General features: G+C 35.5%; 1 protein-coding gene across 1 annotated transcript in view; it reads left to right on the forward strand.

The window, feature by feature from the left end:
- The window catches only part of HDAC9 (histone deacetylase 9), a 455,676-nt gene that overhangs the window by 359,306 nt on the left and 69,006 nt on the right, over positions 1 to 27,364 (forward strand). The window lies entirely within an intron of this gene.

Below are 27,364 nucleotides of genomic sequence, written 5' to 3' on the forward strand. Positions count from 1 at the left end.
AGAAAATTACTGCTCACATTCACATTGATTGCAGTTAGATGCCAGTAGAGCAGACAGAAAGAAGTATGAAGTATGGTGCAAATCCAGTGTTCTTCATTCATTTAAAAAACTCATTATGATGCTCACAATTTTGACTATTATGTTTTTTTCTACAGATTGCAGTAAAGTGTAATTGAATTAAAAGTAAACAATTTTGACATACTGCAATGAGAATGATAGGAAATGTTGCATTCTGTATTTCTCTTTGCTCACTCATAATGAATATTCTCAATAGCTCATTCATAAATGAAATTTTATTCCTTCATAGGTGATGCTTCATTATCTATTAAGTCTTATTTTCATGGGACCAGAGGAGATAAGAATAGTTCAAAACACTATCTTTTAGAGTTTCAGTGTCCTGTCTTAGATACACCATTTCCTTTCACTGTTAAACAATCCAGTGGAAGAGTTTAGTGAAGTTTAGGGAAGGTGTGGGGTTTATCTTTCAAATTTGGGCAAATGCTACACCTCTGAAAAGGAGTTTCATTTAAAAAAGAATGATATGAAAGAAAGGCAATGAGAAAACCAATGTGTATCTCTAATGTCTTTCAAGACATTTAGTTTGAAGTAGTGCAATTACCATATACAGTTCTTGACTATACTCTATTGAAAATGCACCACAAAAACCCACTAAACTCTTGTTTTGTTTGTTGGAATTTTTGTGGGTTTTTTTTTTTTTTTTGTTTTCTTCCCAAAGAACTTCCATGCAGCCCATTAAATAATATGCAGAGTTTCTAATAAACAACACATCTGAAATCATAGTCTAAGCCCTAGGGAGAGAAATAGCCTTACACATTCATCCCACTATTATTGTGGAAAAAGTTTTAATTTTATTTGTATTTGTCTGTATCTAAAAAGAGTCTAAACAAATGGCATCTGACTCCAAATTTTCTACACTCAGTAGTGCATCAACCTCTTTCCAAGATACTTCCTATACTTCCATGTGATTTTTACATAAGTTAAGGAACGGAATGGTTCAATTCACTGGTATTAGTGTCTGATACTCATATATCTGGTATTTCCACCCCAACATTCCTGGTTTGGATCCAAACCGTCCCACTAATGATATAGGTGGCCATCTAATGATGCAGAGAATGGTGGTCCCAGTTTATTCAACAGAACACTCACATACTGAGACTGTAACCATAATTGGTACCCCTGCTACCATGACGAAAAATACCTGGGCTTAAGAGTGCATTTACAAATATGTACTTCACAGTTCTATTTTAAGGCACACTAGTAAATTGTTTGGAGCAGCTAGTATTGCTGCTATGCCTATTATTCTGCTTCAGTTAGAGGGATTTTCAGTCTCTGTTCCTAAGCAAAGCAAGACTAGGAAAATAAAATTTGTGCAACTTACTACACTCTGACTAATCATACGCAGACATAAACTTAACTATATGTTTTTTCAGGCAAATAAATTCAAATTTAAGTTTAGAATTTCCTTTTAGAAAAAATTGGTGATGGTGAAAAATTTAATGTTGCTATTTTAAATGCATCCATTTAACTTTGTGATTAATGTTGTAATGAATGTGAATGTTTTTCTCCAAGCAACAACAGGAAATGTTTCCCTACACTCTCAGCCCCTTTTGACCTGATCACAGGCTTTTTGCCCTCTGTAGGTCTTGCTGACATGGATTTAGTATGACTGGTATGACAGTTTTGAGTGGGGATCATTGAAGTAAACAGCATGCAACTTAGAAGGGTGGATACAAAAATTTGTGAATTACTTAGGACAGACCAGGTAGCTGTTTCTGTAGATCTGGTCTGAGTGGTAGGTAAATTTACAGCTCCTAGTAAAGAGACACTTATCCATGGGCCAGAATCTATCCTTGCTATTATTCAAAACATCACACATGATGGTTTAAGTTTTCAGTTTGTCCAGAGCAGAACTGGGAGACTGGCAAGAATCCAGAACAGTACAGAAAATCAATAGAAGAGTCGCCATGCTCTCACAACAAATCAGCTGTTGTTCTGGAGTTTCTGTCTACAACAAGTCAGTTTTTAAGAAAATAAGTGAATTTCAGAGATAGGAAAACATTATTTGGTTTTTTACATTAGGTTACATGCTTTATAGACAGACTTACAGAGAAGGTTCAAACTAAGTTGTGGAGCAAATTTTCAACATCTTCAATCTTAAGAGAAAAATAGGGGGGAAATGGAGATATTTTCTCTATATACCTACCAATAGACAGAGAGGTTGGGCAGTATTCATTCACCAGTGAAGGCAGGAGTGGATACTGGTGAAGGTCCTCTCCAGTGTAACCAAGGTGTAAGTTTGCAGATGGGTGAGATGGCTGGAGCCTGTTTGGAGAGAAGCCGAGGCTTCCTGCTGGCTCCAGAGCCTAGTCCTTTGAGTTCTTAGGAACTGAGAAATTTGCATTTAAATAATCTAAAACTCTCCAACTAGTGCACAGAGCTTTCACTTTCTCACCAGCAGAGCCCTAATTTCATCCTAGAATTGTGCCAAGCACATATTTGGAGTGTCACCAGCCTTGACACTAGGTAGCTTGTTATTTATTGCTTGATTGACTGTCAAATTTCACAGCAGAGATCCTTCTAAATGATAATGTTCACAGAAAAAGAGACCAAGGCTTTTTTTTTCTGTCCCTAGAGTTCAGCTCATAACTAGGTATTACATATGACAATGTACTTGATATCAGTTTTTATGTCAGAATATATATTTTAGAAGCATTTACACACATACATATATACATGCAGGTAGCAGAATACTAGTTATCTCCCACTGCATAAATAACTAGATAAATCTATTTTATGTAAAGGTTTTTAGGACTGAATAATATTCCACCTCAGTCTTCATCCAAACTGTTTGACAAAATATTTTCATTTCTTCAGGAAAAACCAATTTTCACGTGTGAAAATACAGAAAAATTTGAGCACAGAGTAATCACTTCAAAGGCATGCTGAGTGAGTGGCTGCCCTGGGACTGTAGCGGGAAACAGGAAAAATTAGGGTGCTGGTTTGTGTCTGCCATTTTGATTTCTGCGCTACATGAAAAGTTTATTATATTTTTGAACTAACTCTTTCTATTGCAAAATCAAATTGAAGTGGCTGTAGCCAATTTGAAGATGAAGACTGCTCATTCATTTATAAAAGATGGTTTCATTTCTTTCTTATTGCTACTAAGCAAATAAGTTTGCATGTGTTAACTGCATGGAGGTAGTAGAAAATGCAGGATAGAGAACTTTCTGTAGAATGGAAAATAATTGCAGTAATCAAATCACTATGCCATTTAATTTTGCCAGAAGAGTGTTGTTTGATGTTTACCATAGTTAAGGAACTGGCCCAGCTACAAAAAAATTCCTTGAAATAATGACAGTTTTCTAAAGGACAGGCATCTCTTCTTTTCTCCTAAGATAACAAAAATGCACAGCTCTTTTCCATTATTTTTAAGCTCTGAAGTATCCCTCCAGAGAATTTGTTTCATCATTTAGTTCCACCTATTCAGGTTAAATTTGCTTTAATCTCTTTGAAAGCCAAAGGATATGGTGGCTGTTTTCTAGGACGATGATTTTACACTCGAGTTTATGAGGATGTAATCCACTCTCTTCTGCCAACAGTTCTAGAAAAAAATGAGAGCAATGGTTGACTAGTAATGTTCAAATAATTATTTTCATAAGCTCCACATTGCACCAGATGTGCTCAGTAAAGCAGGCAGCAGAAAGAGGCTCAGGTCTGTGTTGTACATGCACATATGTCTCTGTGTGTACTTGCAGTTTGCAGGGGACAGGAGAGATTTGTTTCTGTAGAGTGGAATACAGAAGATGCAGGAGGTGGTGGAAACAAATGAGAGTGCTCACAAGAGTGAAAGAGAAGCAAGAGACAGAAGGAAACTGGGCTGTGCCTTCCAACTGCTTTGCACTGCTTTTATTCAACAAAGGAGTTGTAAATTTAGCTGAACCAGCCAGTATGCTCTGGCTGCTTTGCACTACTCCAGAGCAGCATAAAAAAGCCACAGCATATTAATGAACCTGGCCATAAAAGCTTGCATAAAATGAAACATGTATGTGTGTGTGATTCTTGGAATGATTAGCAATAGCTCATGATAATATTATCTTTTAGCAGTCACATGTTTGATTTTAATTTAAGAAGGGGAGCAAATTCAAAAGAAATAGGTAGCAATAAGGCAGAGTTAAGGATGAGCTATATCCATGATTTAATTTAAAATACATTTGTAATTACCCCAAAATATAATTTTAAACAAAGTTCAAAATTAAAATCATGGTTGAAATCACATGTGTTAAAATGTAAAAATGAAAGAAAACAAAGGTGTGCAGAAAATCTTCATCCTGTCTTGCAGTCCTTAGTGATTGTTTTGGGAGAAAATCAGTATGTTTAAAACTCTCTGTATTCTAGTCTGTGCTCAAAAATATTACCAAAAATATTCTTTTTCATCTTGTGGCCATACAGGGCGCAGTTATGTTAATTTGAAATATTGAATTGATGTATACAATTTGGTTTTTTCCATAGTTTTTCCTTACCAGATCTCATGACATTTAATTTTGACATTTCAAATGAAAAACTCTGTAAAAGTACTTTTTGATATTTTAATATATATATTGTCCTTGATAACTCTGTTTCAGCATAGATATTGACAGTAGTTCTTCTTTACTATTTACGTTAGAATTTAACTCATAAATGCTAAGAAGAACACAATATTGCTATACATGCCTTATGTTTTTTAATAGAAGTATACATGGCATGTATTTTTATTTATGAATTTAATTTTCCTGTACATTTTACTTTTAAAACTTTTTTGTTGACTCGGGAATTTGAGATAACTTTTAGAAGTTTCATTTATCCTGTTGGTATTGAATTTCATGGTTTTAAGTATGTGTGTCTGAAAAACAAAAATTCTGTGTTTTAACTCAAATCACTAATCTTCCACTTTCATTAAATGTCCATTTGTTTGTGTATTACATGTGTAGATGAAACTCACATTCTTCCCTATCCACATTTATTATTTTAAATACTTTTGTATGATCTGTGTAATGTCCTTTCCTATTTTTTCTTCTCTCAAAATACAGTATTTATGGTATTCTTCAATCTCTCTTCACTTAGACATGTATCCACTTGCCAAATCACTTTAATTGCTCATTTCTGAGGGTTGGCTATTTTCTGGAAATGAGCTAAATACACCACATGAGGGCGAACCATCGATTTATATGATTTTGAATATTATTATGGCTGTCTTTGTCATCCCTGCTCTGCAATGTTGTGTAACTCTCTGAGTAGAAACCTTGGTTTCTGATAAACATAACAAAATAATGTAGAAGACAAAAATCAGCATTTTTTCTCAGCTGTACCCAACTATTGAAAGTGAGTCATAGTACAGTGCTGTATTGGGATATTTAATGAATTCCACCAAGAATAGATTTTGAGTATAAAGTTCTTTTAAACAATGATTCTTAATACCCATAACTTCATGCTATTAATTTTTTTTTGCTGTAATTTCCAGAAGCTGCTGCTGAGGTTTTATTATACTAGATGAGATCTAAAAACTACAATAAGACTCAGTTTCTGATTCAAATGTTTGATAATGTTTGATATGTCTTCAAAGAGATAAAAAAACAAAGGCATGGGAGTAGTTTAAAAAAAAAAAAACCAAATTAGCTATTCAGCCTCATGAGTCAATGAAAGAAGAAGTGAACTCCAGTAACATCTTCAGAACTTCAACCTGTTGTGTTATCAGTGAACTCTACTCACAATAGCCTCAGAATTTGCCAAATGCCATCCTTATCTTTACTAATGGAAACTAATTATTTATTTCCCAATATATTGCTTTGTAATAACTGCTAAAAGTTCTCTCAACTATAGTTATTTCTCTTGTCTAATTGTTGGCAGAAGTACATTCAGCATTTTGCTGTGTATAGAGGAAGGCAGAATCTCTGAGTAGTGTATGACAGGCAGATCATGATTTACCCAAATGCAAGTGGACATTATTGAGACTGCTTGTTACCCACAGTCCTTCTGCATTGTCAAGGGCAATGCATTTAGGAAGAAAAATGTGGCTGAACACAACGCAGTCATGGAAGCTCTAGGAAATCTAAACAATGTTTTCTGTATGAATGTGTATGGTTTGCTTTCAGACACCCAGAGCATTCTGCAGGTATTATTTACAGTTTCAATAATTTTTTAATTTCTGACCTTGTCACTTCTACCAGGCGTCTTTAAAAGATGCTCATTTCAACCAGAAATGTCTCTCTTTTCTCTTCTGTCATAGAAAATGTCTTAGGAGAATTCAAAGATGTACCATCAGCTATAGAAAGATAACTTAGGAGTGCCTGAGCAATTTCTTTTGAAGAAGTTTGAAGAAGGTAGAAGTCTGCTTGGAATAATTTTTAAACCTGCTTTGAGTATAAGTTTCATATGTAAACATTCAATAGTCCTGATGATTTGTGACTTTAGAATTCTTTTTTGAGTGTGGTGATGAAGGTTTTGTAACAATGATAAATTTTCATGCTTTTTTTTTCCTTGACAAATGTTTTGAGCATTGAGTCTTTAGGAAATGAAGAAACAGAGTTAAAAGCATTTGAAACAGTGGTATAAACAGCTTTTCAGCATTTTGTTATACTTCAAAGTTCACCATAAAACTAAAACTGGCAACAGTGTTTATAACCTGCAACCTCTTGTTCTGCCTAGTTCTTTGCTTTTATTTGGAAAATCTAACTTCTTCTGACTGAATACCCTAAATTTTCACCTTTACTGTACTGGGATTTTTAAAACTGTATGTGGTGCTCCTTTAATTCACTGGAACTACAAAAGTGAAACCGTTCATTACAGAAATTAATTACTGTTGGTTTACTTTTCTACAGATGCACAGTTGCTTTTATTGACATGGCAGAGTAGGGGGTGGAGGAGAAAGGATAATAAAAAATGGCATGTGTCAGGTTTATGTGCTTCAGGTTAAAAACTATTTGATTAAAACCCCAAGCCGTACATGGTCTGTAGTTTCAAAGTACTGTAAAGTATCTGAACTCTTTCCCAATATAACCATTTTCCAATTTTTGTTAAGCCAGAAAGATGGAAGAATAGAGGTGTATGGATAAAGAATTGCCATATTGTCAAATACTTTGATGGAAAAGTTGAGAAATATCACCAAAAACATCCTGGAAGAAATTAAACAGCAATAAGAGTGGAGAAGATGCTTTTACTGTAAAAATCAAAATATCTGTGTTCTTCTTATCATGAAGATAAATTTCAGATCAGAATTAAAAGTCCTGCAGCAACACTGAGTGATTATATAGATGGCCAGTCCCAATTTAAATTTTGTTGCTTTATAATAACTTTTGAGAACTACACTGCAGCCTGTAAAAAATATCCACATGTTCTCTGCTGGAACAGCTCCAGACTGTAACAGAACCACTAGATTGCACCCTGGTGCTTTATGTATTGTTTAATTGTTTTCCTTTGGTGGATATTTTTATTAAAAGCCCATTATCCAGAATCAGACAGAAGTGTTGTTTCAAGAACAGCAGAAACAGAGGCCTTTCAGCTACAGAGTTCTTATTCATGCTTTCTTTAGCTAGCTTAGCTAATGAGATCTCCACTATTCTTCTTTTAATACTTAAAGAAGACAAATAAATGGGAGTTTTTATTTTGTTGCTTTCTAATCTAAGCAGGATTGCAAAGAAGTGTTGTGAGGTTCTGGTGTGCTCACACACCTGTGTCTCAGTGTTAGTTTGTGTGAGTACCTCCAGGGCATTTCTGTGCTTATAGATATTCTCATGCTTTTGCACAAATAATTCCTTGGAGATATATTTTTTATCCCAATAATTTTGTGTGTCTGTGCTACACTTTAGCTATACAATAATTGCACAAAAGAAATAAGCATTTTTCATAGAAAAAATGTTTTAGAAAAGAAAGCTGCAGTAATTCTAAAGAAAAATAGAAAATCTGGCAAGAGCCAGATTATAAAATTGTGACATGCTGAATAGCACTGTGTTCAGTGCTGCAAGATCTTACAAGGATTCTGGTTACTGAATATTGTTGGAGCCGTAACTCCAAGTATTTCATTACTTTTTGAAGTCAGCCTTTAGTCCTGTGGAGAGATGTTTGAAACTATGAAAACATAAATGTCTCAAAAATAGATGTCTAATGAATAAGTTCAGGGAGGTCTATGACTCATCATTATTTGGTATTAGCAGTACTACTTGGGCCATCAGTAATCCATTAAATCAGTACAGCTTCTTGGATAGTAAGTCATTACCCAGTGTGAGGGAATCCATCAGACTTCAAGCTCTGAGACATTAATTTTACAAGCATTACAAGAAAAATGCTTAGTGGTAGAGTGACTTACCACTGTGTATATTTTTATTCAGGAGAAGTGAGGTCTTTGTCCTGTAATCACATACACTAGGGTTACAATTTAGAAGGCAATTGATCATTTGTGTCATTAGTTTATGCAGACCTCAGTTGTGCACAACACCACAATTCATAGCTAAGATACAGAGCTGTTGCTTACACAAAGTAGTAGCTTCTTGAAAAATCATTGATAAAAGACTTTGTGAAATCAGAGGCTTTTCACTGAGTAAATGTGGCAGGATTTTATCTTAAACACTGTGACTACATTTAACCTAATTAAGCAGTCAAATATTTATGTACAAGCAGTTTCATGAGTTGTTATGCCTTGAAACAAAGTAAGCTTTTAAAGGATCTTATTAGCTGATTCATATGCTTACCTACCACAAGCCTTTCAGTGATATTCATATCAGCTGTTAAAATAAAGTTACCAAGATTATTAATTTATTTTTAAAAAAAGGAAAATGAAAGCAAACAAATTAGAGAAAACAAATTACAGCACAGGATAAGCCAGTTTGAAGATAGCTATGTTTGGGATGCATTTCTCCTGTGTCATGCATGTAGGACTGTACATGCTTATCAGAATATAGAAGGAAGAGAGCTGAAGGCATGATGCAGCTTATTTGGTTCTTTTTCTTGCTGTCAGTAAGTTGACAGGACTCTGGTGCTGTGTCCCTCGTGTTCAGGGGATGCATTACTAAAGCACAGATGACTAAAGACAGCACTTCCAGTAAGCAGCAACTGACTGTGGTTATGGCATGTGACTTTTTTTCTACACTGGAACAAAACCAAAACTATTGGAAGTTTCCAAGAAAACAACTAAGTGTTTGTGTTTCAAACCCTTTTATGATAATGTTCATATCTAACCTTTTGGTGAGGACATCGCTTCTTGGATGTTAGAAAATGTTAAGTGAAAAATCTCAATGCTTTGGGATTGGATTTGGCCTTAAATTGCACCAGGCAAGGTTCAGGTTAGATATTAGGGGAGAAAAAAATCACTTCATGAGTGGTTTGGCACTGGAATAATTTGCCCAGGGAGGTGGCAGAGTCACGGTCTCTGGAAGTGTTCAAGAGGTGTCTGGATGTGGCACTTGGGTAGATGCTTTAGGGGTAGTTAAGGTGGTGTTGGGATGACAGTTGGACAAGCTGGTCCTGAAGTTCTCTTCCAATCTGATGATTCTGTGACAGTGTGAAAGAGTGAAGACAGTTTGTTGTCACCCATTCCTACACATCAAAGGATTGAACCTGACCTCATCACATCTGAAATTTATGCCTTTGCTGTCAGATTATTTGGAATGTTTGGGGCTTGATTTCTTTTTCCTCACGCTTAAAAAAGTCTCCCTCTGAAAAATATCAAGGAGATGCAAGTATACAAAAAGATTATGTTTTAGTAAAAAAAGTACACTTCTCAAAAAAAGTTAGCGTTGTAGTTCTGAATTACTAGGTTAGTAGGAGAGTGGGAGCTCTTCACCCTATCCAGTCTAACCTTCCTAACTCTTCAATCAAGATGTTTACAGATTAAGAATGTATTGCTAAGAATATATCGTTAAACCTCAGAAAGTGCTTCAATTCCTGTCAAAGGCATTTTTCGTTCCTCATGATTCATTAACATGTGCTTTACTTTCTGTATGATGAACTCACTGTGGAAACTGATTCCCTCTGGATCTGAAAATTACAATTTATTATCTAATCATTTGCCTCTTTTTTCAACAAAGAAAAAAAAATTCAAAAAATTGCCCATCGTTTTCAGTGTCATTCTTATTAAAAACTGCACACACAGCAGAATAAACGCAGAGTTTGTAATAGCTTGAAGATCCTTTTATTTCCAAACTAATAAAAAATGCAGTGATTTCATTGTCATTCAGTTCCATCAGATGGGCCACTGCTAAGTATTAACTGCCCCTGAAACTAAAACCATGACATAGATGAGTGCTCTTTAGTCAGTTTTGATTTGCTCTAAGTTCAGTCATTGGCTTCTATGTAAAAACTTGCTGAACGAACGCAGAGTTTTTTATGCTGTCTTCTGTCATCTTGCAAAGCCAATTTTGGATTGGAAGTACTTGGAATGTAGTAGATTGGAAGAGATCAGAAAGATCAGAAATACATTTCCAATAATACCAAGCAGTATAATTTTCCAAGATTGTTAATACTCCCTTTTCCTCTCCTCCACCCTACCTCCCCCTTTCACATTTCTCTCCTGGAGTCATAATTTGATCATTCACCAAGTTTTCCATAGCATCTGTAACATCCCTTTCTTCCCACAGTTCTGTCACATGCCTCTGATCACAAAGTTGTTCCTCATCTGTTTTTCTCAGATGCTCAGAAATGTCTGAGTTTTCTCAAAACTCTTTTGCCTGTTACCAGGCCCTCAGGCTCTTTCATTTACTGATCTACCTGGGACATAAGCTTTTCTTTTCCCTTATTTGTCTATTTAACCTCTCATTCCGCTCACAAGAGGCTCTTGTCCTTTGCAATACAATCATAATTCATTATAAAGAAGTTCTGCTAAGCTCTCCATCTTCCTTTCTCCTTTCTCCCTCTCTATCCCCAAGACTATTGAGTGTACATATTGCTGTTTTTCCTCGGATTCTACACCTCCTCCAATAGAGCATCTCAGTCTTCTTCTGAAACCATTCTTAAAATAAATCCCTCCTAGACCCAAACTCAGTGATTATATTTTACCCTCATTTTTCCTAGCCTGTGTGTCATCCACTTTTATTTCTCCCTATGAACTTTTTCTTGTAAATTCGTCTTTCCCTGACTTCTGTGCTTGATAGTCCCTGGCCTCCACCCATACTTGAACATAGAACATCTCCTGTAACTTGTCTTTTGGAAGAATCAATATTTGCCTCCTTCATCTTTCTTCAGTTATTCCATGACATTCTGCTTTTGGTCTTGGTATCTTCTATTTTGTGGTTTTCTGCAGGGCAGCTTGTCCACAATGCAAATTGAATTATTGTTTGTCAACCAGTGGCTTCTCCGTTCCAGGTATGTTTCCTCTGTACATCATGAAATTTTATAGTAACTTTATTATATACTAACTGAGGAAATCTGCATTTAGTTGAAACTCAACTTTACCAAACTTTTATCCTCAAGACATTACTACTGCCACTCTCTATAGGCAAAACCATTTTTCTGCCTGTCAGTCAGGCAAGTTCTTGTGTAACCTTTGACCTTCTCTGTTGGAAGTCACAACACAGCAATGTCTAAATTTTGCAAATTCTTTCTGTAGCAGGTCTCTGAAATACAGAATGTATTACCATTCCAACCACCTGAAGTGATTTCTGAGTTTCAGCCATTTTGTTTATTATTGCAATGTCATTCTCAGAATGCTCTTATGAATTTCATTTTCCATATGATACCAGGTAGAGGTTTTCTGATTTTTTTGTGTCATGAAGTTCATACTTGTAGGGTATTCTCATAAACAGCTACGAGACTGGTTCATTAACTTCCTTGAAATATTCTATTACATTTCTATTTTGCTATATCACCTCACACAAAACTTGACAGTGATTAAATTCCTTTACTGCTATGACTGCTTCTGTTTTTCTGGCATGTACAGCTTCTGCCTATTGTTCCCCAAGTCTCTATAGAATACACAGACATGAGCCATATTTTTATTCATTCTTTGTGATTGGCGATTTTAGTGTTTTATGCAATTGGCTTTGGTTCATGACAGTACCTCCAATGCATTTTACTGATATAAATGTGTTTGTTCTTGTTGTTAAGAATAATAGTAAGATGTGAGGAGTTAAGAGGTTAGTTTGGGAGATAGAAGTTGTTCCTCTCCCCATCACGTTGCATGTTGCATGAGAGATGCACACGCTCAATAGTGGTGGCATTGGCCACATGTGGGGCACAGGATGACTTGGAGTGGAGCACTGTGTGGTACCAAGGCTAGAATCAAACTGGAATCAGGTTCTCTGATCTCATGGAAAAGGCAGTGTGTTCCCAGGGTTTGAGAAAAGGAGATGGAGAGAGTAAGTCCTCTAGCTCAGTTGTCTTTCATGCAAATTTTAGTTACTAGAATTTATGTGGGACATGGTGACAAGGATCTGTATTCTGGAGCTGTGCTTCAGTTCCAAAAGGATGCTACTGGTAGGATTCAGTCCTTCCCAAAAAGGTTTTGTTTGAAGTGTGGTGCAGCCTCTCAGAAGAGTCCATCCATCTCAGAAGCACAGATATCTCTCAGTATCACATCTGCAGGATCTGTGATCTCATGAAGCCCGTGAGCATACATATCTTGTTGACATCTGAGGAAACATGATGATTATCAACGAAAGGTAGTGCCTGTTGTACACTGTATCTCTTCAAACACAATGTGGTTATTAAGGCTTAATTACATAAGAAACAGTAGATATGTTGTGCAAGCTTGTAGAATGTCACTTGCAGAAGTAAGGCAAGACATAAGAGTTTCCTAAGTTTCTATTATAGTTTTATTTCCAGCAATATTCTTTGACAAACTAAATAAATTACTGCATGTATTGGACCTCTGAGGCTTGGGGCAAAGAATGGAAAAATTATTTACAAAAGCTTGAAAATATTTAATCACTAGAGGCAGGGGGCAACTGTGTTTTAATTAGAGGTTCCTCAGGCCATTGGCTGGCTGGAGGCTTTCTCAAACAACCACACAAATGCACTGAATAGCTGTTTGCCAGCCTTAGGGTCAGGCCTGAGATGAAACAGATAAGATAATTGGCTCTAATGAAATCCAGAAGGCCTTGGCTTTCTTGTTTGAGCTTGGATTTGAAAAGTGCGTGTGGAAGTGAGGCTTAATTCAAACCAGTCCTGAGCTAGGCCAGTTTTTCAGTGACTTTGATATTGTTTGAAGTTCTGAAAGTGTTCGCCACACCACTAGCCTGCTGGGCTGGGCCTCCCCAGTCACCTTAATTACTGAGCTTTATTGCTGACTTTACTACACAGGAAAGGAGCCATTATATGTTCCATCAACATCAGCTCTCCTCAGATTGGAGGAAAGGGCAGGGTGAAAGGCCACTGTAGGAAGGCAGAAACTTCACTTTGAGGTAGTCAGATCATTTACCCGTGTTAAATTTCACTGTGCTATGTGTGTACATTCCTCACAACACAGAAGCCCAATTTTCATTTCTTTTAGCAAGTGATTACTTTTCAAAACATTTTGTTTGTGTCTGATTAGCAGAAGGGTACATTTATTCTTAGAGGTGGAAAGAAAGCAAATTGTAACAAACGCCTAATTAATCATCACAGGGGAAAGAAATCTAGTTAAAAACTGTAATAAAGAGAAATTGTTCTTCATGCTTCTTTGAAGTGGGCATAAGTGAGGAAACCCCTATGGTGTGTTTGCAGACCTGACACCCTACGGAACTGACTCCTTACAGCCAGCCTGATATCTTCAGGGTACCTTGTAACGGGCTCTCCAAAACCAGAAAAGCTCCTGTGAAATACTGTTAGAGCAAGCAACAATTGAGGTATTTTAGCAATGTTAGTTCTGAATTATTCTCTTCTGGATAATTGCTTTCAGAATTTGGTCCTAATCTCTTCAGCTGCTCCAGCTGGTAGTGCTGCTGGAAAAAGGAGTTGTTGAACTTTTGTGCATGAATTGGTTTTCACATCTAGACACCCTGTAGCAGGAGAGGTGTCTCAGGCTTCAGCATCCATAGTCTGGGGCCACCAAGGTGCCTGGGAAGACTGCTGTCAGGAAACCTGGGACAGATCCTGCAACTGCTTAAATGAATGCATTTACATATTAACTCATTAATAAGTCAGTTAGGCTACTAGCCAGAGTAAAGTTACACGTGTGCATTCATGTTTGCAGGATTGGGCCTCCTGAGACCAATGAAAGCGTATAATATTGGTCAATTTGTGCCAGATCCCATATTAGCAACACTAGCACTTAATAAAAGAAATATTGATGAAAATTAGTTTTTAGTGGGACCATAGTTCAGATCAAGATAAGAAGCATTTTTTTTCAATGAGCTCAGGAGGCAAATTAAAAAGGACTGAAAAATCAGTCCTGTTAATATCTATTCTATGAGATTTTATTTTGGATTTTTTTTATACATTTTTTGTGAAATTTTGCTTGGTTTTTGTTTATTTTCATGGAACTAGTGTTTCTGTTTTTCTTAAATCTTGAAAATGTCTGGGAATCCTTCATAAAACTTAGAATAATACATTCCACAGGGTATTCAGCCCTTTCCTTAAAGGCAACTCTTTTTCATAAAGAAGACTTCTTTAGATCAAGATAGTTCCACCTTGTGTTATTTTATAAATAATACAAATATATTATTTAGATTTATAAATTTATTTATAAGTAATATAAGTATATATTATTTGTTTAAAAAATAAATTGTATGCATATGTAGCTCAAAAATTTTTTACACAAAGGACTCATATTTAAGAACCCTGAAGGCTTCTTGTTTTTCTTCTCTTTCATATGGCCTGTCACTTTAGCATGTTTTATGTTAGTAGAGTGGCAAATTGGTTATATGCTTTAAAGAGAAGCAGCAGGTTTTAGTATTTTTATCATCATTTTGTGAAATTTTAACCTGTTAAACTCGTAGCCAGCATCACAGGGAGCTGGTTATATCTCGATGTGTATTTTATTAGCACTAATGAATCTCTTTCTGAGCTGAGAAAATAACTTTTGAAATCATCATAATTCATCACAATTACTGGAAAACAATAATTTCCCTTCTAATACAAAAGATTGTTTTGTGAGAAAACAGTGGTGTAAGTATCATAGTGGGAGAGGATGAGGGTCCCTATAAGCAATATTTCCAGATGGGCAGACATTCTGGTCTTTATTAAACATAAGATTTTGTTTGCTCTCATTTTTTATAATGTAAAAGACAAGACACAATTGTCCTTTTTGAAACTGTGCTTTCTAAGAGGTAATTTGGACTATTAATCATAGCCCATCATTATAAATCATGATCCTTGTCTGACTGTACTTTCAGCTGCAATCACATTTTAGAGAGGCTAATGTGATCGAGGGGATCATATATGATGGTAAAATAATATTATAGTATATTGGAAAAGACTTTTTGACTGGCAGAAGTGAGATTAGGTGATCCATTAGTGATTTAGTGGATACCTTACACATATGCCTAATGATCTTTTCAATAAAAGAAATAAAATTATAAAATCTACTGGTGATTTAATTTGACCTTTGCACATCTGCCCACAAACTTTGTAAAGTTAAGCTCATGTGGATGGTGTAAATCAAGCAGGGGATAGTGACTGAGGAAGCATTTTATTGCAGAAAAAAATTCCCTGAATGCTTAAATCACTTATTTTCAAAGTTTCCAATCATGTTTTTAAGGTAGTACAATGCTTATTAGTAAAAAGGGTCTTTTTTTATGTGGGGAACTGAGGACTGTTCAGTTTCATAATTTCCACCTTGCTTACAATTGCTTTTAAATCTGCAATTTAATAAAAGGAAGTCTAAAAAAAATTCATAAATTAGCCATTATCTGATGTAATGGTGTTCTGTTGTGTATTTTTCAAACACTGTATAGACCACACAGGAAATCACTGGCTGGGCAAAGAGTAAATGTTAGGTTTCATTACTTTCACTACTTCTATGAATTTGCTGCATCTTTAAAATGAGAGATCTTTAAAAAATGACTGTTAGATGTCATCCTTGCATGTACCCATCTGCTCTCCTGTAAATGTTTTCAGATAGAAAATCCATCTGCTTTCCTTCTAAGATTTAAAAGTAGAGTTTGATTCTGCTTTTCATTATTCTTCCTTTGTATCATTTTAGAATGTGTAAAGAAGAGGTAAATTGAATCACTTGGGTTCAGTAAGTCACTTTTAGATGCACTGACCACGACACACATTTTGGCAGGATGATGTTCTGTTGTTCATTACCTATTTTTTACATTCTTGGATAACAAGAGGGTAACTTGAAGATAAATGCCATAAAAAACATTTATTTGGATGCTAGCTGCTATAACTGCTTATATAATTATAGATGGCTTTTAGACATCTTTTAACCTTGTAAAGAAGAGAGAAAGAGTTAATAAGGACATTACCTACCTTAGGTATATACATGAGGCTCTTTGACAGTGCCTTTTCATTGCTGTACTCAGTTAACAACAGTGGGAATAATTCACTGCAGAGAACTTTCACAGAGGATGCCATAGGTACATAATTCTTTTGACTAAGGAATTCAACTGGGATGCATTTCTCATACTGTGGCATATGCTATATTCTCATAGATTACTTTTGTGTGATGTGCGAGATCAAAGGATTGTACTCCTATTTCCATGACTACAATAAACTTGAAAAGAGCAAAAGGTAATACTGGTGAATATCACATAAAACCAATGGGAACTAACATGATTTAGAGAAAAGGACAATTAGAGGAAAAATGAGGACAGCATGCTTCTTTATTGTTCTTGGTTATAGTGTGAAGTCTTGCACCTGCTTGTTAACAAAGTCAGATATAGGATTAAGAAAAACTGAGTGGTTTAAGTTGCATATTTTCTCCTAATAGCTCAGTTTCCTTAATTTAATTCATATGTACATTATTTTGAAATAACTACACTGCTTGATAGTGTTGCAATAAAACACAGGAAAATACACACAAATCAATGTTTCTTTAAAAATTTGAAAGACTTCCCATTGTATTCTATTTATTATTGTGCTTAAAGTCTTTTTTCAGAAGTTAAATTCAATTCTAACTGTAACATGAGGCATTATTTTCAATTAGTAGCCAATCTTATCCTAGATATCTTAAAAATTAACTAATAATTTACAAAACTTAAATGAAAAAACACACATTTTTATTTAATGGAATCTATTGTGTAACTAAAATTTGTGGCGTATCAGGTTGTATAAAGATTATGTAATTAATGAAATGCTAAATCCTGTATTGCCCATGCTGTTTGTGAAAACTCTTGTTCTTAGTAAACTCTAGATAATTATTGTTATAAGTTAGTATAATAGTATTAGCTCCCCAGATCAGACTATGACTTTTGCACTGAAAAGTAGCAATGTACAAGCTTGTTGAGAGGAAACAGAAGGTTTAGCCTGCTGTGTAGTAATAATTTGCATTAGTCCCCTAAAGGAAAATGTGAAACACAGCCATATATTTTCAGATCTTGTTTCAAAAATTTGATTACAGAGATCTAATTCACTTCCTTATGTCCTTTCTGCTCTGAACAAGAAGAGAAATTAATTTATATTTGAAAAAAAAGAAGCTTGAGTTCCTCTGCTGTCTACCCTTCTCTGTCCCAGTACCCTAAGACCAAATGGAGAATAGTTTTAATGGAAGGCTTCCTAGAATGGCTTCTCTGTGGGAGCTTTTAGCTTGAATGACTGAATAATATTGAAGAAATTGTGATTTTTGGCTTCTCATTTCACACTGAGTTATGGCTATAAACTACTATATAAACAGAGAGAAGTTCAGGATCAAATTCAGAAGTCCCACTGTATCCCTGCAATGTAGGCGTCTGCATGTCAGCAAGGTGTCTGCTTTCCCACTGTGCAGCTCTGGGTGAGACAGCTCAGTTGGGTCAGCCCAGCTGAGACAGCTGTGTGGCTCACCCTCAACCAGGGATATGCATTGGTTGTCTGAATAACTTCCTAGATTTCACAGTCTATACTGACTAGGACCTTGATTCAGTTTGCAAAACCTTACAAGTTGTGCCACAGGAGGTGCACCGAAGGAGCTGAGGTTTACTGCTGTAGCTGACAGCTACAGCAAAGGATCTCTGGGACATTGTGCAGGTGGCCAGGAAGGGTTCCCCAAATTCCCAAAAACCACTAGATTTCTTCATGTGGGTAACTGAACTGAATCCTTTGCCTCCATGCAACTCAGTGGGAATTTAGACCCTCAGCTCCCATAGAGATTCCTACAGTATATAGTTAGCTGTCAGCATCTGGATTTGGACGCTGTTCCTGGTTAAATGCATCTCTATTCTAGTTAATATTTATTTACATACTTGAGAGAAAACTCAGTTATTCATGGTTTCATCCATAAATGGTTAGGAATATTTTAAGCCAGTATTTCAAAGTATGATTATTATTCTATACCTGCAAAGAAAGGTAAACATGTCCAGTCCAGCTTTAAGCTACCTGTGCAATGTCTGAAGAATTCTCATGCTGATTGATTTTGTCTTTATCGAACAGTGGGAAAACATAAACACACACATTGTAAGTAGCTTGTCTGTGCCCAAACTAATCTTTCAGGCTGGAAGAAGCTTTATAGACGCAAATATACTGTACTGACATAAATTCCCGTTTCTTAGCAGTATGAAATAGCCTGTACAAACCCGAGTCCCCCTGACAAGAGTTTTTCATTATCCACATTGACTCATTTCAAGCGTACACATCTTTGCATATAGCTGCAGTATGCATTGTAGTCATATCCGTAGGCAAGGTCTGTCCTTCAGGTTATTGATGAAGTGGGAAATTTACCACTTCAGCTGTACACTTCCTATTATATCCTTGCATTGTATCTTCCATAGACAGGATTGCTGTCTGCACTTAGACCAAAATACATGAGAACAAGAACCTGGGATGAGGTTGTGTTTTGGTCAGATTGTACTATATACTCCTGAAGGGACTACTTCTCAACAGGGTCTCTTTCCAGAAATTTAAGGCTGATAATATTTATGAGTTGAAACACTGGCTAGAGATCTTTTAAATGGCTAAATTTCAACACACTCCCTAAGGAGCTAGGATGGAGATCATTTCAGACCTGTCAGAGAAAGATCATGCCTTAATTGTACTTCATTTTACTATAAAAAATGAGACCTCTCCACTAGATTTAAGAGTCTGTGGTATTGTGATCTGTCTGAAATCTTCAGGGAACTCATCTAGGACCTTACAGTGTATGTGAAATAAGCTTGTGTCACTAACAAAGGTAGAAATAGTCACATAAATATGATGGTTTCTGTAACTGATCTTTTCTAAAAGTATCTCAAACTTGACAGTGAGCATCTTTTCAGTGTGATTTATTCTGTAATATAGTACACTCCAGTGGCTGCCTTCCAAAAATGCTGTCTTGAGTACCTACTTATGAACAGAGAAGCCCCAAATCACTCAGCTTCATGACTCTGGTGTTTCATTGAAAGATGAACACTGCTTTGGCTGTGGCACAGATGCCAGCCTTTAGAACAGAGTATCTCTGAAAGCATGAGGGACAAGTTACATCTTTCACCAGCAGCTCTTACCATGACAGAGATCCACATTAAGCATCTCAGTTTTAAATGTTGTAGTCTTCAAAAACAAGTTTGATATGTTGTGGAGTGTGAAATGACACAGTGTAACACTGCTACTTATATTTGTTAAAATTAAAATCAGCTAACATCTGTCAGAGGTACCCTCCTTTCTCCAGTCTCTGATTCAAACCTTTTACAATTATAGGAAAGAGACAGAGACAGTGTACTTAGGTGACATACAAACTACATCTCTAAACCTCATTTCTAACCTCTGTGAAGTTGTAGAAGTCTCTGGAGTTTCCAGAAATTTCCTCCACAGCAGGGCGCTGATTTGTAGGGAGTTTTCTCTTCCACTCACACTGGGATGAGCAAGAACATTACTGTTTGTCCCTGCTGGGAGTGGGGTAGGGGTGCTTGAAAACAGTTCCTTGGATGGCATGAGGAGAAAAGCAGAGTCTGAGGAACAAAAGCTTTGAGTGAAGCAGTTCTCTGCTGGCGCAAGGGCAGACCTGGTAAGATAAATGGGATTTTCCTACTTCAGGAATGTTCAACTGGAAGACATTACTTTTACTGTAAGGGGAAACTGTCCCAAGGGAAAAGGGCATAACATAGGGGTCTTCACTGGGGTTGGTAGTTCAGTTCAGTGTCCAGCCAGTGTTCCCAAGTCTGAGACATAGAAACGTGCAAGTAATTCTGTGAATTATGCTGAATGCACCCTTTAAGTGATGGACCTGGTGCTGAGGTGATGGTCTTGCCTAAGTGCCTTTGGTATTGCATCTTCAGATGGACCACTGAGATGACAAGGTGAAATTCACAAATGTGAGAAATTATGGAGGCCAAGGAAGTGAGACCATAAGCTCACTTCTGGAAGATCCATAACTTGCTGTACTGTTGTGGACATTTGTGGGGAGTTTTTTCTTTATTAATAAGGAAAACAAATAAACTTCAAGCTGTAAGATTCTGACTGAATTCAGTTTAAGGATTAATGATTACGTCTGATCAGCAGTGGCTAGATTTCTGCTTTCAAACAGAAATCAGGGAGTTGTGTCATTCATGTTGTCAGAAAGACAGCTGTAGGGTATTCAGCCTCCATGTTAAGCCATTTTCAGTGATGGAATAATGTATATATTTGACTCATGATTGTAAAAAGTTTTAAATGCATGTCTGACTTTTTTTTCATGAGTATTCTTCAACAGATAGAGTAAGATGCAAAAGTAAAATATTTGGAGTTTCCCTTCAGACATTAGTAAAGCAGGTAACATTGTGCTAACCTGTGAGCAGTTAGAACACTAGGGAGTTACAGTTTTCTGTGAAAAGCACAAATGGGTGATGTAGAAATTTATGCTTCCAAGAATAACATCACAATGTAGCTTAGACAACATTCAGAGAAGTAACATGCTTAAGTCAGTGAAGACATCCAGGACTGTCTTAAAACTACATTAAAAGAAAAGCAATTAAAGCTTGCAGGTCAAAAAAAAAGAAGTTAGAGTGGTCAGCATCTTCAGCATCTTCATCTCTCAGAATTAAGCTCTTGGGTCTCATACATTCTCTCCTCTTTGAGATAACTGGGAAGTAAAGGGGATGATAGAGGGCTGGACTAACAGTAATGAGCAAGCAGATGAGAGAAACCAGAGTAGAAAGAGAATGTAGATGAGGCAGAGTAGAAGAAAGGATGAGAGAAAACAGATGGAATCCAAAAAGCCAATGAAGTGAGAGAGACAAGACTACAGTGATTTACACAAGACTTGGTGGAGCTTCTCTGGATAAAACACTGAAAGAAACTTATAGCCTCAGTCCAACTCTGGAATAAAAGGAAAAAACCAAATTTTAACATGGTTTTAAATGTGTTAAGGCAGAACTTTTTGTGAATCTTTTCATCCTGGCATTAGAAACAGATTCTCTAACAGGATATCCTGATAGTATTGGTGACCTTGCATACATTAGATTGAAATAAACATTAAAAAATTTACATGTTCATTTAAACTTAACTTCAAATTCCTTGAGGTCTATTCTTTGCTAATATATATTTCCTTTTAAAGCTGGAAAGAGCCTACAATTTAATGTATATTAAGTAAGCATGTATAACATGAATTGATAACAGGAATGCCTGTGAAACAAGTTAAACAAAAGCCAAAGCTGGAACACTATTTTTTTCCACAAAATTCACATGATCTAATAGTCTTCATTCCCTCATTAGTAAATCATTATTTACAATTATTTAGGATTGTGAATTAAAAAAAAATCTAAATTAGTTTTTTAACTTATGGACAGATAATGTAGGAGCTTGTCAAGGGAGCAGAAGTCTGAAGAAATTTCTTATCAGAATTTTGATTTATTTGCAATTACAAACAGAGCCAAATTGGAAATTGCCTGTGTAACCTGTAACTGTTGAAATAACAGTGGTTTTCAATTCTAAATGCTTTTTAGCTGTACAATATCTGCATGAATTAAAGAAATGCTTAGTATTCTAGAATTGAAGTAGCTTTTTTAAACATTCTTGACCTGTATTAATCAATAGTTAGCAATCCTGCTGAAAGGAGATGTTAGATTACAAGCTAGAGTGCTTCTAATTTGTTGGTTTAGTCACAGCTTTTTTTTTTTTTTCATGATCTGACTAGGGTTCTTTGATGATTCAATGGAATTTAAAGAGAATGGAGTACAGCCAGAAGGAGATGAATATATCAGCCTTGGCAGGATGAGCTTATTTTTAAGCATTCTTTTATCTTTGATATTCCTCATCTCTATCTTTGCTTTTCTTGGTGGAAAAAGCACTGCAACGAGGTGATGGGAAAGCTGGCTTACTTTTTATTGTAACAAGTAAGATTTACCAGTTCTCATTCCAAAATCAAGTCTCTTCAAAGATAACTATTTCCTTCCTGACTGGGTTTTCACTTGGACTGGCAGGTTGCCAGTATTCCCAATGTCAGAGCACCAACTGATGTTTGAGGTTGGAATTAATTTTAAAGATTTCCAATTAAAAGCTCAGATTTTTTAGATTTCAAGATATAAAATAAAATAAAGACATTGTTAACAATTTAACAGCTATGACATGAAATCTAAAATTAATTTTCGCCACTTTAGTATCTTTTTGAATCTAACTTGGGTAAATAATATAAAAAATACAAATTATTTATTTGATGTTAGACGGGACTCATTGAAAAACTACTTGACTAACAGTATCCATGAGATGTGCAGAGCTGGATTTAAAACAAATAGGAAAAAGACCTGAAGTATTCAATAAGTGAAAAAACAAAAATTAGACTTTAGATATGATATGATTGATCTTATGAATTCAAAAAAGTCAAAAAGTGTTGAAAAGAAATGCAGCTTTAGTGATTATATAAAGAGCCATTCTGTACATTCCCTTGACATTATACTAACTTAGGATTCTGTTTTTTTCTTCCAAAGACTGAACTATCTTACAGCAACACAGTACAAAAAGTACAGATTTTAATAAGTAATTTTTTCCTTAGCTGTTCATGGTGAAAGGCTGACAAATTCTTTTTGCTTAGGTGCCAAGAATCTTCTAACCTTTCTTGAGGGGGTCAAAACTTAAAAATCTACTGGATCACCTCCCATGAATTAGCAATGATAAAAACTTCCTCCTATTCACTGTAATTGCACATCTCCCTGTGACAGGTTTGGCAATTTCATGTTGGAAAGGTTATTTTAATGAAGAGTGGGTGAGAATAGTATGCCAAATTTCTCAGCTGGTGTAAAATTCCAAATATTTAAATCTAGATTGGCAACTGAAATTGAAGAACTCACTGCCAAAAGTTATTGTTCAGTGTTTTGGAGACTGTTGGTAATGCAAAGGTAGCAGCATGAAAAGTGCTGCTCTTAACTAATCCTTTAAACAGTTTACAAGATCTGTTGCCAATTTCAAGTAAAGAAATGACAAAAGTATTTCCTAAAGTAATGGTAACTTAATTGCAGTAAGTACGCTAAAGCTGGCTAAAGTCAGATCCCTAGGAGAGAAATGATTATGAAGTCCTGACAGGGTTTCTAAAATACTTGGAAAATTCATGTTTTATTAAATATATGTTGACCTCAGTAAGAGGTCCAGTTTCTGGACAGAGTGAAGAATTTGAATTACATGATTCCTATATATTGTGTCATCTAGATATCAAACCCGGAAGAACTATTTTATTTTATTTTTAAGTGAGGTAGATTTGAATGTACATTTTACTTACATTTATTTCAATGTTTTCTGAAACTTCACAATTATTTTATTGAAGTTTTCAGTCTAAGTTATTACATTGTTTTGATTTTCACTCTGGTAGAGAGAAGTGCAACAGAAATAAATCTAGAACTGGAAATCGTGCTTAGGGATGTTTTTGTTGCTAGTTCCAACACTGTAAATTGAGATGGACATTGAAAGAAGGAACTATGTGATTCAGTTCATTCTTACATTTTCTTGAAGTTAGAATCAATCTCAGTTTCCAAGACAACTGACTCTATGAGGATGGACCAGCCAATAATGAGAAACAGCTTTCTTTTTTATTGCTGTAGCATATGGTAGAAAAAGTATTTTTTGTTTCATGCTGTTGAGGAGACTATCCAATTTATCACTCCAAAGAGGATCCAAAAATTATTAAAGGAGGTGTGAGCACTTCAGTTTTTCAAGAGAAGCACAGGGACATAAGTTCATTAGGGAAAGGCAAATTCAGAAATGTCAAAATGTAATTTTTAAATGCTTTTCAGTTAAATCCCAAACTTCACCTTGATTTTTTTCTCAGTCTTTCTTCAGAGGTCCTGATAACATGAAGAGTTGCTGCAAGTGTATTGGCAAATGGAATAGCAGTGTGTCAATATGACTCTCTGGGCTGAGTGGGATTGCCTTTCTGCTGTAAAATGCCTGGCACAGATAAAAGGCTTCTTCCATATAGACCTCTAAAAGTGTTATGATGGATCTAGGACCACAAGACTCTGCAATTCTTTTGCAGATGTCAAATAAAGTCTGCTAGGAGAAATGTTGGTTCCATAAAGTCAATGGAAGCCTAAGGAAAATATTAAATCACATTGCAATATACCTGCAATTTCCTATTTTGTTTTTCAGTCTGAGATTCTAAGAGCTTTGCTGTTCACTATTCCTTCCTTGACAAAAAAAAAAACCCCACAAACAAAACAAAACAAACAAACAAACAAAAAAATTAAACCAAAACAAAAAACAACCAAAAAAACCCTAACTAAAAAAACAGTGAACCATTTACTCAGGACTCATGTTACTCCTGAACTCTGTGGTGTTGTGTGCAGTTCTTTTTTACATATTTTATTGTTTCTTTTTTCCCATATCCTTTTTTCCTCATTGTGCCTATGAATGGAATATATATCCTTTTGTAGTATTATTACTTGAGTTGATACAGTATTTTCTGATCATCTTGGGTTTTGTTTTAGATATTTTTAATGCCGATTCTTTTACTACTTTTGGATTTTATTAAACTTCTTATTTGTGACATTGATTCCTTAATGTATAAAGCTCTTTCTAGATGAAAATGCTTCCCTTTGAATTTTATGTATAATACTTTTTTTTCATACTACTGAAACCAGAAAAAAATTCCTGTTCTCAACATGTCATATTTGGTTTCATATTTCCCTAAGCCTAAGTTCTCTCAAGCCCTTTCTTTGGCTTCAGTCTTTTAAGTTATAAGTGTAAATGTCTCGCAGGAGAGTGTTTCTCATTTTAAAACAGCCTACCTGATGATTCTCTCTGAACAAGTCTGGTACTTTTGTTTGTGAATTGAGTCCTTCCAGTCATGTTCAATTCATTTGATCTCTAAGTGCAGACATCCAATTTTCTCTGTCTTAGAAGTCTATCAGATTTCCTCTGTTTTGTTGAGTAAAATGAGTGTAAAAGAAGAACAGGGATAGAGTAATATAAAAGAGACAGGATTCCTCCAAGCTACGCAGAGCCAACACCAGATCACATTTCTAACCAAACAGTAGCTGAAACTGCACCAGAAAAAGTTATAGTTTCTAACACCATGTGGTACCTTGGGATTAATGCATTAGTGAGAGTGTTCCCCCTGGTCCCACAAAAATCTCCTCTCTTTCTCTCTGAGAATTTTCTGGGGGAGTGGGAGGGAAGAGAGAGGAGGAAAGGGCAGGGATTGAAAAGTGCTTTTCTGGGTTACTTACATTATCTGACAATGTTTCTTCTAAATCCTCAATAAAATTATATCAGAATGGGTTCATTTAAGTGGCATTCAATTTAGGTAAAGTGAGAAGACTTGAAGTTTTTGTACTAAGTTTTTACTTTTGTAATAGGCCTTATTATATAATGGAAACTGTATTTTTGGCTATCAGAAAGAAGGCCATCTGGTCTGTTTAAATACATGCTAGATGTATTGAGTTGGTCCAAATGAGTTTGACTAATGGGTTGGTCCAAAGTGGCCCCAGCTCCAATGACAAGGCTCTGCCAAGCATGAAGCAAACAAACACATCTGTGTTTTCTTATACATAAGTGGTGAATGCTGTTGCTGCCTATAGCATCAATATTCTGCCTGTAGTATCAATTAAGATCAAAGGCACTTCTTGTTGGTTAATTCGGTTTGGGTGTAAGAAAATGCCTATATGTCCCTTGTCTACCAGTGTATGTTGTTCAGCAAAAAACAGGAGAGAAAATAATATACTACATCTTGCCTTCAGAACATCAGAAAAATACTAGTCATATGAGCAATTTTCTGAATAATATTACTTAAAAGGAAAAGTGACAATACAGACTAAAGTGGCAGCTGTTATCCAGAAAATTATGAATTTCCTGCTTAATGATAAACCAGAAAACTGGAGAGAAAATACCATTAAAAGTAGTTATGAGTATATGGAAGAAAATATAAGACAGAGCAAGAAAGCATCTGTAAAAGAAAATATGTAAGAGACCTCTGAGAAGAAAATTAAGACAGCTTCATGTACTTTTATTCACAACTGTGTTGATGAATACAACATGTGGAAAATGATAGTTTTCCAAATGGCTATGACCTTGATAAATAATTTGATTTCTAGAAAATGTTTTTTTTTTTTCTTTTATTTGAAAGGAAAAAAATATCCCTTTCTGGGCAAAATGCACTTTTCAGAAATTAAGAAAATTTCTTGTTGAAAGTGCTTTTTCCAAGGGACCTCTGTGTCTTTTTATCCGCTCAATCTATTGTTCTCATGAAAAGCACAACCACTCCAATTCTTCTGCCTGAGCATTTTAAAATCAGATTTACTTTCCTTTCTCTCCCTTTCTTCCATATCTCACTTTTGCAAAAACTGAAAACTACTTTACACTTGTCAAGTAATAATCATTTGTGGTGACGTGAGCAGATTGTTGACATTGCAAACTAAGCTGTTGTATAATCAATAAAAGTAAATTTTAGGTAGCATATGTTCTTCATTCCTGCTGTGCGTTGAAGTGTATGCTGTACCCCCAAGAAGGAGTATAGATTTTGGACCTAGAAACCAACTAATACTCTAGAGCCCTCTTCTTTTAATTTATACAAAAAAGCACCCCTTCCTTCTTTTCCCCAATTTTACCATTCCTGTGGAATGTCAGAAAAATAAGTACTAGGGTTTCCTTCCTCTTATACTATTCTTAGACAGCTAAATAATTTTTAAAATTTCAAGTACCCTAAAATATACTGAAATGTAGAATATTCTCAAAATAGTGTGCTTATCTGTAGATGTAAGAAATTCCTTGGGAGTTATGTCATACTGTCATTTATTTTATGAATTCTGCAAAAGTGACACATTGAGGTAAATTTTTACCTCTGTATTTAAGTATTTCTGATACTACAGCACTTTCTTATGAGCAATCTTATTAAGATTACTGAAGCAGTGAACTGTTTTGGTATTATTATTAGTTTATTATGTTA

Source organism: Ammospiza nelsoni, chromosome 1 (genome assembly GCF_027579445.1).
Source record: "Ammospiza nelsoni isolate bAmmNel1 chromosome 1, bAmmNel1.pri, whole genome shotgun sequence".
NCBI lineage: Eukaryota > Metazoa > Chordata > Aves > Passeriformes > Passerellidae > Ammospiza > Ammospiza nelsoni.